The sequence below is a fragment of the Scardinius erythrophthalmus genome (genome assembly GCF_964197995.2).
Source record: "Scardinius erythrophthalmus genome assembly, chromosome: 16".
Lineage (NCBI taxonomy): Eukaryota > Metazoa > Chordata > Actinopteri > Cypriniformes > Leuciscidae > Scardinius > Scardinius erythrophthalmus.
In genome coordinates this window covers 27,303,982-27,316,494 of record NC_138236.1, presented here as the reverse complement: position 1 = coordinate 27,316,494, position 12,513 = coordinate 27,303,982, and the positions used below count along the sequence as shown (strand labels likewise).

Below are 12,513 nucleotides of genomic sequence, written 5' to 3'. Positions count from 1 at the left end.
ACACATGAAACAAAGCTTTATTACAATCATGTATGTAGGCTACAGGCACTGAACCCCACATCCTTCTGCCATCTCAACACAGCGGTGCCCATTCTGCAGATTTATTCTGATGAATCAGCTGACCGCCAGAGGTGAGCCGTTCCCTCGTGCCTGAGGTTGTTGCGTGATGTGTTGTGCTTCACAATCTGAGGCAATAAAGGCAGGTGGAGTGATGGTGGGTCTCATGAGGGCAGGTGGAGGTTCTCATAAGGGCAGGTGGAGTGATGGAGGGTCTCATCCATGGCACCATCTCCAGGATTCAGCTCTGTGCTCTTCGTCCTCAGTGCTCACACCAGTCTGCTGACATTTCAGATCCTACAAAATGCACAAACATAACACAAAAGCAGTAATTTTAACATCACAATGTCATTTGATTTCAGTATTATTTAGATGACAAAAATGCTTTTTTCCACAAATGCCGCCATCATCTTTCTTTGCAGGTCCTGCTCCACCACAAAAGCTGTGCAGCAAATGCACAGAAATCAAGAATCAGAAAAGTGCTGTAATAGCTCTGTTTGAAATTACAATAATTAAAATAAACTACAACTTAATATTTAAATAGTTGTTGTTATCCATTTCTGTAATGTCACAAAGTCTTTGATGGCAGCATTCAGCTTCATGAGCCACTCTAACATCCAGACCAGACTCACGTTACCTCTGTGATTTATGAGCTCAACACTACATTTACATGTTGAGGTTGTTTTAACTTTTAGTTTTTATCCAATATAAATGTTCCTCAATTTATCAACTAATGGACAAATAAAATAGATAACTTATGTTTAGTTACTTTATAGATTTGTTCTACATAATAGCACACATACATCACTCAGATGCCTATTTCATATAGTAATCTGCAATTCTTATAGAAGAGTTTCTTGCCAGATATTAAATAGACATTTAGTAATTGTATTTAAGATGTATACGGTTTAAAATGTATGCAAATCCACTTTGGAGACGTATGTGTCCTTACTGGAGCTTCTCTGTTAGCTATACATAATAAAATGTGATTTACAGCAAAATCACAAATAGCCTATACAGCGTCTTTACACCTTAAACAATTCAACAGTTTACTGTACAGTAGTTCAACACATGCGATCATTTGATTTGTAATACTCACATTTGAGTCTCGTCCGTCATCCTTTCCGTCACGTTCGAGTATGACCTATCCTTCTTCTTCTTTTTTGTGACGTATCCTCTCGCGTGGCCTCCTGGGATAGAAGAGTATCCATCGGTCGAGCACTCAAAAATCTGGCTGGAAGCAGTAAGCCATCCGGGAACTTCTCGCCTACTCTTTTATGAATACTGATGTTTCGAACGTACTGCTTCCTTCACGTACTGTTTTCGCCTACTATATAGTAGGAAAGTAGGCATATTCGAACGCACTTAAGTCCGAATCTTGCGATAATTAGTACGTCACCCAGGTAATTCTCGCCTACTCTTTTGGATTCGTACATACTTTTTCGCTCGCCTACTCTTTTTCCCATACTAAATAGTAGGGAAGTATGCGGTTTCGAACGCAGCCTAGGTGTTCAGCACTGAAGTGCTTGAACCCCTAATAAGTGGCTAAAAAAGGGCCACAAAAAGGCCTCTAAAAAAAAAACTATAGGGTCTAGGCGCTTGCCGTCTGCGCTGCTGCGTTCCAAAAACTTTATCCAGCCTTCTAACATGTGCCTCGGAGAGGAAAAAGAACGTTTGTTGCCCTTTTAGCTCATTTATCATGGAAATGTGGTGCATTTTTTTTTTTACCTTTTAAACTGTGACACCCCCACTGATGGCCCGATCTCCATAAAAGTTTGCACGCTTCTTTAGAATAATATGGCGCATGTGCTCAGCTAATTTGGTGAAGCTCTGCTCTTTTCCCCCCATTTTTCAGTCATTTAAATGTCATTTTGCATAGGGTAATACAGAGGCCTTCTCACCTTTATGACAGTTAAAGCGCCACCAATGGCCCGACGTCCATGAAAGTTTTCAAGCTTCTTCAGGATCACGTGACGCATGCGCATGCCCGATTTTGTGAGCTTGTATGCAAATCAGACAGCAAGATGGCCGCTTTCAGCCATTTCATGTGTTTTTTCCATAGAAATACATCATTTTGACACCATAGCGCCACCAAGTGGCCAGTCGCTGCGCCCTTTTTCACGTGACCACAGAATGAGCTCGTACATGCGTGTGCTGAGTTTGGTGCAAAAATCTCGTTCCGTTCACGAGTTATAGCCAATTAAGCAAAATGGGCTCCTCCCACTTCGAACATTTTGGCGGCCCTTAGGGACCGTGAAGCGAAATTTACACTTTTTTTTGATAATTATTGACAATCAGACTCCAGAGAATCTTGCCGCACTGGTTTGGTTCCGGTCGGGCCAAAAACCTAGGACTAGTTCGCGAAAGTAGGTTTTTGGAAAAACCCCAAATACCCTAAAATTTTCCCAGGGTGACGAGCAAATCCGAGGCATGCATCTGGTCCGCCTCGAGCCAAGGATTCCAGCGATATAAGACACTTGAGCCTACGCCTCACGGTTGATGAGTTATGAGCCGTTTCGTACTTTTGCCCGCTGTAGCGCCCCCGTCAGGCCGATCGGGGCGGGCCTTGGTGACGCTGTAGGCGGTGTGAGTACTATCAGCCCCCAAAGTTTCAAGTCTCCACGACTTACGGTTTGGTCTGCCCGATCAGTTTTATGTCTGAATGTTGCATCATGGGAAAATTAACAATTACAATAGGTGTTCAGCACTGAAGTGCTTGAACCCCTAATAAGTGGCTAAAAAAGGGCCACAAAAAGGCCTCTAAAAAAAAAACTATAGGGTCTAGGCGCTTGCCGTCTGCGCTGCTGCGTTCCAAAAACTTTATCCAGCCTTCTAACATGTGCCTCGGAGAGGAAAAAGAACGTTTGTTGCCCTTTTAGCTCATTTATCATGGAAATGTGGTGCATTTTTTTTTTACCTTTTAAACTGTGACACCCCCACTGATGGCCCGATCTCCATAAAAGTTTGCACGCTTCTTTAGAATAATATGGCGCATGTGCTCAGCTAATTTGGTGAAGCTCTGCTCTTTTCCCCCCATTTTTCAGTCATTTAAATGTCATTTTGCATAGGGTAATACAGAGGCCTTCTCACCTTTATGACAGTTAAAGCGCCACCAATGGCCCGACGTCCATGAAAGTTTTCAAGCTTCTTCAGGATCACGTGACGCATGCGCATGCCCGATTTTGTGAGCTTGTATGCAAATCAGACAGCAAGATGGCCGCTTTCAGCCATTTCATGTGTTTTTTCCATAGAAATACATCATTTTGACACCATAGCGCCACCAAGTGGCCAGTCGCTGCGCCCTTTTTCACGTGACCACAGAATGAGCTCGTACATGCGTGTGCTGAGTTTGGTGCAAAAATCTCGTTCCGTTCACGAGTTATAGCCAATTAAGCAAAATGGGCTCCTCCCACTTCGAACATTTTGGCGGCCCTTAGGGACTGTGAAGCGAAATTTACACTTTTTTTTGATAATTATTGACAATCAGACTCCAGAGAATCTTGCCGCACTGGTTTGGTTCCGGTCGGGCCAAAAACCTAGGACTAGTTCGCGAAAGTAGGTTTTTGGAAAAACCCCAAATACCCTAAAATTTTCCCAGGGTGCCGAGCAAATCCGAGGCATGCATCTAGTCCGCCTCGAGCCAAGGATTCCAGCGATATAAGACACTTGAGCCTACGCCTCACGGTTGATGAGTTATGAGCCGTTTCGTACTTTTGCCCGCTGTAGCGCCCCCGTCAGGCCGATCGGGGCGGGCCTTGGTGACGCTGTAGGCGGTGTGAGTACTATCAGCCCCCAAAGTTTCAAGTCTCCACGACTTACGGTTTGGTCTGCCCGATCAGTTTTATGTCTGAATGTTGCATCATGGGAAAATTAACAATTACAATAGGTGTTCAGCACTGAAGTGCTTGAACCCCTAATAAGTGGCTAAAAAAGGGCCACAAAAAGGCCTCTAAAAAAAAAATTATAGGGTCTAGGCGCTTGCCGTCTGCGCTGCTGCGTTCCAAAAACTTTATCCAGCCTTCTAACATGTGCCTCGGAGAGGAAAAAGAACGTTTGTTGCCCTTTTAGCTCATTTATCATGGAAATGTGGTGCATTTTTTTTTTACCTTTTAAACTGTGACACCCCCACTGATGGCCCGATCTCCATAAAAGTTTGCACGCTTCTTTAGAATAATATGGCGCATGTGCTCAGCTAATTTGGTGAAGCTCTGCTCTTTTCCCCCCATTTTTCAGTCATTTAAATGTCATTTTGCATAGGGTAATACAGAGGCCTTCTCACCTTTATGACAGTTAAAGCGCCACCAATGGCCCGACGTCCATGAAAGTTTTAAAGCTTCTTCAGGATCACGTGACGCATGCGCATGCCCGATTTTGTGAGCTTGTATGCAAATCAGACAGCAAGATGGCCGCTTTCAGCCATTTCATGTGTTTTTTCCATAGAAATACATCATTTTGACACCCTTTTAACAGTTATAGCGCCACCAAGTGGCCAGTCGCTGCGCCCTTTTTCACGTGACCACAGAATGAGCTCGTACATGCGTGTGCTGAGTTTGGTGCAAAAATCTCGTTCCGTTCACGAGTTATAGCCAATTAAGCAAAATGGGCTCCTCCCACTTCGAACATTTTGGCGGCCCTTAGGGACCGTGAAGCGAAATTTACACTTTTTTTTGATAATTATTGACAATCAGACTCCAGAGAATCTTGCCGCACTGGTTTGGTTCCGGTCGGGGCAAAAACCTAGGACTAGTTCGCGAAAGTAGGTTTTCGGAAAAACCCCAAATACCCTAAAATTTTCCCAGGGTGCCGAGCAAATCCGAGGCATGCATCTAGTCCGCCTCGAGCCAAGGATTCCAGCGATATAAGACACTTGAGCCTACGCCTCACGGTTGATGAGTTATGAGCCGTTTCGTACTTTTGCCCGCTGTAGCGCCCCCGTCAGGCCGATCGGGGCGGGCCTTGGTGACGCTGTAGGCGGTGTGAGTACTATCAGCCCCCAAAGTTTCAAGTCTCCACGACTTACGGTTTGGTCTGCCCGATCAGTTTTATGTCTGAATGTTGCATCATGGGAAAATTAACAATTACAATAGGTGTTCAGCACTGAAGTGCTTGAACCCCTAATAAGTGGCTAAAAAAGGGCCACAAAAAGGCCTCTAAAAAAAACTATAGGGTCTAGGCGCTTGCCGTCTGCGCTGCTGCGTTCCAAAAACTTTATCCAGCCTTCTAACATGTGCCTCGGAGAGGAAAAAGAACGTTTGTTGCCCTTTTAGCTCATTTATCATGGAAATGTGGTGCATTTTTTTTTTTACCTTTTAAACTGTGACACCCCCACTGATGGCCCGATCTCCATAAAAGTTTGCACGCTTCTTTAGAATAATATGGCGCATGTGCTCAGCTAATTTGGTGAAGCTCTGCTCTTTTCCCCCCATTTTTCAGTCATTTAAATGTCATTTTGCATAGGGTAATACAGAGGCCTTCTCACCTTTATGACAGTTAAAGCGCCACCAATGGCCCGACGTCCATGAAAGTTTTCAAGCTTCTTCAGGATCACGTGACGCATGCGCATGCCCGATTTTGTGAGCTTGTATGCAAATCAGACAGCAAGATGGCCGCTTTCAGCCATTTCATGTGTTTTTTCCATAGAAATACATCATTTTGACACCATAGCGCCACCAAGTGGCCAGTCGCTGCGCCCTTTTTCACGTGACCACAGAATGAGCTCGTACATGCGTGTGCTGAGTTTGGTGCAAAAATCTCGTTCCGTTCACGAGTTATAGCCAATTAAGCAAAATGGGCTCCTCCCACTTCGAACATTTTGGCGGCCCTTAGGGACCGTGAAGCGAAATTTACACTTTTTTTTGATAATTATTGACAATCAGACTCCAGAGAATCTTGCCGCACTGGTTTGGTTCCGGTCGGGCCAAAAACCTAGGACTAGTTCGCGAAAGTAGGTTTTTGGAAAAACCCCAAATACCCTAAAATTTTCCCAGGGTGCCGAGCAAATCCGAGGCATGCATCTAGTCCGCCTCGAGCCAAGGATTCCAGCGATATAAGACACTTGAGCCTACGCCTCACGGTTGATGAGTTATGAGCCGTTTCGTACTTTTGCCCGCTGTAGCGCCCCCGTCAGGCCGATCGGGGCGGGCCTTGGTGACGCTGTAGGCGGTGTGAGTACTATCAGCCCCCAAAGTTTCAAGTCTCCACGACTTACGGTTTGGTCTGCCCGATCAGTTTTATGTCTGAATGTTGCTTCATGGGAAAATTAACAATTACAATAGGTGTTCAGCACTGAAGTGCTTGAACCCCTAATAAGTGGCTAAAAAAGGGCCACAAAAAGGCCTCTAAAAAAAACCTATAGGGTCTAGGCGCTTGCTGTCTGCGCTGCTGCGTTCCAAAAACTTTATCCAGCCTTCTAACATGTGCCTCGGAGAGGAAAAAGAACGTTTGTTGCCCTTTTAGCTCATTTATCATGGAAATGTGGTGCATTTTTTTTTTTACCTTTTAAACTGTGACACCCCCACTGATGGCCCGATCTCCATAAAAGTTTGCACGCTTCTTTAGAATAATATGGCGCATGTGCTCAGCTAATTTGGTGAAGCTCTGCTCTTTTCCCCCCATTTTTCAGTCATTTAAATGTCATTTTGCATAGGGTAATACAGAGGCCTTCTCACCTTTATGACAGTTAAAGCGCCACCAATGGCCCGACGTCCATGAAAGTTTTCAAGCTTCTTCAGGATCACGTGACGCATGCGCATGCCCGATTTTGTGAGCTTGTATGCAAATCAGACAGCAAGATGGCCGCTTTCAGCCATTTCATGTGTTTTTTCCATAGAAATACATCATTTTGACACCATAGCGCCACCAAGTGGCCAGTCGCTGCGCCCTTTTTCACGTGACCACAGAATGAGCTCGTACATGCGTGTGCTGAGTTTGGTGCAAAAATCTCGTTCCGTTCACGAGTTATAGCCAATTAAGCAAAATGGGCTCCTCCCACTTCGAACATTTTGGCGGCCCTTAGGGACCGTGAAGCGAAATTTACACTTTTTTTTGATAATTATTGACAATCAGACTCCAGAGAATCTTGCCGCACTGGTTTGGTTCCGGTCGGGCCAAAAACCTAGGACTAGTTCGCGAAAGTAGGTTTTTGGAAAAACCCCAAATACCCTAAAATTTTCCCAGGGTGACGAGCAAATCCGAGGCATGCATCTGGTCCGCCTCGAGCCAAGGATTCCAGCGATATAAGACACTTGAGCCTACGCCTCACGGTTGATGAGTTATGAGCCGTTTCGTACTTTTGCCCGCTGTAGCGCCCCCGTCAGGCCGATCGGGGCGGGCCTTGGTGACGCTGTAGGCGGTGTGAGTACTATCAGCCCCCAAAGTTTCAAGTCTCCACGACTTACGGTTTGGTCTGCCCGATCAGTTTTATGTCTGAATGTTGCATCATGGGAAAATTAACAATTACAATAGGTGTTCAGCACTGAAGTGCTTGAACCCCTAATAAGTGGCTAAAAAAGGGCCACAAAAAGGCCTCTAAAAAAAAACTATAGGGTCTAGGCGCTTGCCGTCTGCGCTGCTGCGTTCCAAAAACTTTATCCAGCCTTCTAACATGTGCCTCGGAGAGGAAAAAGAACGTTTGTTGCCCTTTTAGCTCATTTATCATGGAAATGTGGTGCATTTTTTTTTTTACCTTTTAAACTGTGACACCCCCACTGATGGCCCGATCTCCATAAAAGTTTGCACGCTTCTTTAGAATAATATGGCGCATGTGCTCAGCTAATTTGGTGAAGCTCTGCTCTTTTCCCCCCATTTTTCAGTCATTTAAATGTCATTTTGCATAGGGTAATACAGAGGCCTTCTCACCTTTATGACAGTTAAAGCGCCACCAATGGCCCGACGTCCATGAAAGTTTTCAAGCTTCTTCAGGATCACGTGACGCATGCGCATGCCCGATTTTGTGAGCTTGTATGCAAATCAGACAGCAAGATGGCCGCTTTCAGCCATTTCATGTGTTTTTTCCATAGAAATACATCATTTTGACACCATAGCGCCACCAAGTGGCCAGTCGCTGCGCCCTTTTTCACGTGACCACAGAATGAGCTCGTACATGCGTGTGCTGAGTTTGGTGCAAAAATCTCGTTCCGTTCACGAGTTATAGCCAATTAAGCAAAATGGGCTCCTCCCACTTCGAACATTTTGGCGGCCCTTAGGGACCGTGAAGCGAAATTTACACTTTTTTTTGATAATTATTGACAATCAGACTCCAGAGAATCTTGCCGCACTGGTTTGGTTCCGGTCGGGCCAAAAACCTAGGACTAGTTCGCGAAAGTAGGTTTTTGGAAAAACCCCAAATACCCTAAAATTTTCCCAGGGTGACGAGCAAATCCGAGGCATGCATCTGGTCCGCCTCGAGCCAAGGATTCCAGCGATATAAGACACTTGAGCCTACGCCTCACGGTTGATGAGTTATGAGCCGTTTCGTACTTTTGCCCGCTGTAGCGCCCCCGTCAGGCCGATCGGGGCGGGCCTTGGTGACGCTGTAGGCGGTGTGAGTACTATCAGCCCCCAAAGTTTCAAGTCTCCACGACTTACGGTTTGGTCTGCCCGATCAGTTTTATGTCTGAATGTTACATCATGGGAAAATTAACAATTACAATAGGGGCTGCGTTCGAAACCGCATACTCAATGAGTAGGTACTTAATTTCAATGAGTACTTACTTAATGAGCGCTAAAAGAGTAGGTACTTTATAGCCAGATCTCGTTGAGTATGAATGAGAACCGGACATCTGCCATGTTGACGATATCATGTGACCTACGACGCGTTATCACACGCGCAACAACTTAAAAGATTTGAACGACACGTTTAATTCATCTATCTGTAAATATCATGATATTGATTAAACTTGCTCATTTTGTGGTCTTTTTGAAGAAACTGCTGCCCATTTATTTTGTGAGTACATTTAGGGTTGATTTAAGTTCTTATATTTAACCCTACTAATGTGACCCACCGTTTTATCCTTAACGATATTTATTTTTATTACGAAATCCCAAAATTGTCATCTCTTGAATATGTTGTTAATTTCTTTATTTTATATCCAAACATTTTCATCCATAAGCAAAAGTGGCTTACTGCTTTGTTTTCCTCTTTTTCTTGTTAAATTTAACTATCGTTTCATCCCTCAGGCCTATAAATAACAGAAAATGCATTTTTTTAAATGTATTATATAATTATTTAAGAAAATATATATTGATATTCAACCTTATAGGTTTTTTCCTGTGTATAAAATCTCATAATATGTTTGCAAACCCATGATATATATATATATATTATATTATATATATATATGCATGTATAAATACATACATACATATACATACATACATTTACCTCACATTTACTCGACAGCCCTACCTAGAACGGTTTTCCTCAGCGTTTGTAATGTCTGCACAAAGGGAGATTCACCTTTGGAGAAAACTGTTGATTTTATACTCGAAAAATATAAGTATCATTATTAAAAATTAATATTACCCCAGAATGAATTGCATTGCTCCCAGCCCAAAACATACAATAATAACAACGATAAATGCTGATCAATTAATTATATTACTTTTTACTGTAAATTATATAATTCAATAAAACAAACAAAATGTAATGTATATCATATGACATAGCTATGCATGAATACACTCTAGATGTGTATATAGTGAACATCTACATTTTCCTTCAAACAATAAATAAAGCATTAATTAATTGTATTTTATTTACTGACAACAATGAGAAATATTAATAAATTAGTAAAAGAATGAATCAAAGTCACCATCACACAATAAACAAATGCATATACAAGTCAACACATGAAACAAAGCTTTATTACAATCATGTATGTAGGCTACAGGCACTGAACCCCACATCCTTCTGCCATCTCAACACAGCGGTGCCCATTCTGCAGATTTATTCTGATGAATCAGCTGACCGCCAGAGGTGAGCCGTTCCCTCGTGCCTGAGGTTGTTGCGTGATGTGTTGTGCTTCACAATCTGAGGCAATAAAGGCAGGTGGAGTGATGGTGGGTCTCATGAGGGCAGGTGGAGGTTCTCATAAGGGCAGGTGGAGTGATGGAGGGTCTCATCCATGGCACCATCTCCAGGATTCAGCTCTGTGCTCTTCGTCCTCAGTGCTCACACCAGTCTGCTGACATTTCAGATCCTACAAAATGCACAAACATAACACAAAAGCAGTAATTTTAACATCACAATGTCATTTGATTTCAGTATTATTTAGATGACAAAAATGCTTTTTTCCACAAATGCCGCCATCATCTTTCTTTGCAGGTCCTGCTCCACCACAAAAGCTGTGCAGCAAATGCACAGAAATCAAGAATCAGAAAAGTGCTGTAATAGCTCTGTTTGAAATTACAATAATTAAAATAAACTACAACTTAATATTTAAATAGTTGTTGTTATCCATTTCTGTAATGTCACAAAGTCTTTGATGGCAGCATTCAGCTTCATGAGCCACTCTAACATCCAGACCAGACTCACGTTACCTCTGTGATTTATGAGCTCAACACTACATTTACATGTTGAGGTTGTTTTAACTTTTAGTTTTTATCCAATATAAATGTTCCTCAATTTATCAACTAATGGACAAATAAAATAGATAACTTATGTTTAGTTACTTTATAGATTTGTTCTACATAATAGCACACATACATCACTCAGATGCCTATTTCATATAGTAATCTGCAATTCTTATAGAAGAGTTTCTTGCCAGATATTAAATAGACATTTAGTAATTGTATTTAAGATGTATACGGTTTAAAATGTATGCAAATCCACTTTGGAGACGTATGTGTCCTTACTGGAGCTTCTCTGTTAGCTATACATAATAAAATGTGATTTACAGCAAAATCACAAATAGCCTATACAGCGTCTTTACACCTTAAACAATTCAACAGTTTACTGTACAGTAGTTCAACACATGCGATCATTTGATTTGTAATACTCACATTTGAGTCTCGTCCGTCATCCTTTCCGTCACGTTCGAGTATGACCTATCCTTCTTCTTCTTTTTTGTGACGTATCCTCTCGCGTGGCCTCCTGGGATAGAAGAGTATCCATCGGTCGAGCACTCAAAAATCTGGCTGGAAGCAGTAAGCCATCCGGGAACTTCTCGCCTACTCTTTTATGAATACTGATGTTTCGAACGTACTGCTTCCTTCACGTACTGTTTTCGCCTACTATATAGTAGGAAAGTAGGCATATTCGAACGCACTTAAGTCCGAATCTTGCGATAATTAGTACGTCACCCAGGTAATTCTCGCCTACTCTTTTGGATTCGTACATACTTTTTCGCTCGCCTACTCTTTTTCCCATACTAAATAGTAGGGAAGTATGCGGTTTCGAACGCAGCCTAGGTGTTCAGCACTGAAGTGCTTGAACCCCTAATAAGTGGCTAAAAAAGGGCCACAAAAAGGCCTCTAAAAAAAAAACTATAGGGTCTAGGCGCTTGCCGTCTGCGCTGCTGCGTTCCAAAAACTTTATCCAGCCTTCTAACATGTGCCTCGGAGAGGAAAAAGAACGTTTGTTGCCCTTTTAGCTCATTTATCATGGAAATGTGGTGCATTTTTTTTTTTACCTTTTAAACTGTGACACCCCCACTGATGGCCCGATCTCCATAAAAGTTTGCACGCTTCTTTAGAATAATATGGCGCATGTGCTCAGCTAATTTGGTGAAGCTCTGCTCTTTTCCCCCCATTTTTCAGTCATTTAAATGTCATTTTGCATAGGGTAATACAGAGGCCTTCTCACCTTTATGACAGTTAAAGCGCCACCAATGGCCCGACGTCCATGAAAGTTTTCAAGCTTCTTCAGGATCACGTGACGCATGCGCATGCCCGATTTTGTGAGCTTGTATGCAAATCAGACAGCAAGATGGCCGCTTTCAGCCATTTCATGTGTTTTTTCCATAGAAATACATCATTTTGACACCATAGCGCCACCAAGTGGCCAGTCGCTGCGCCCTTTTTCACGTGACCACAGAATGAGCTCGTACATGCGTGTGCTGAGTTTGGTGCAAAAATCTCGTTCCGTTCACGAGTTATAGCCAATTAAGCAAAATGGGCTCCTCCCACTTCGAACATTTTGGCGGCCCTTAGGGACCGTGAAGCGAAATTTACACTTTTTTTTGATAATTATTGACAATCAGACTCCAGAGAATCTTGCCGCACTGGTTTGGTTCCGGTCGGGCCAAAAACCTAGGACTAGTTCGCGAAAGTAGGTTTTTGGAAAAACCCCAAATACCCTAAAATTTTCCCAGGGTGACGAGCAAATCCGAGGCATGCATCTGGTCCGCCTCGAGCCAAGGATTCCAGCGATATAAGACACTTGAGCCTACGCCTCACGGTTGATGAGTTATGAGCCGTTTCGTACTTTTGCCCGCTGTAGCGCCCCCGTCAGGCCGA

The 12,513-nt window shown here is 43.1% G+C and overlaps 2 long non-coding RNA genes across 2 annotated transcripts; both read right to left on the bottom strand.

Moving 5' to 3' along the window:
* Positions 1 to 1,318, bottom strand: LOC308704385. The gene is made up of 2 exons (XR_014031801.1): positions 1,157 to 1,318; positions 1 to 354 (listed from the first exon to the last, which is right to left on the bottom strand). It is a non-coding gene; the product is annotated as an uncharacterized lncRNA (long non-coding RNA).
* An 8,584-nt stretch (positions 1,319 to 9,902) lies between these two features.
* LOC308704359 lies at positions 9,903 to 11,220 on the bottom strand. The gene is made up of 2 exons (XR_014031799.1): positions 11,059 to 11,220; positions 9,903 to 10,256 (listed from the first exon to the last, which is right to left on the bottom strand). It is a non-coding gene; the product is annotated as an uncharacterized lncRNA (long non-coding RNA).
* Positions 11,221 to 12,513: the final 1,293 nt, after the last annotated feature.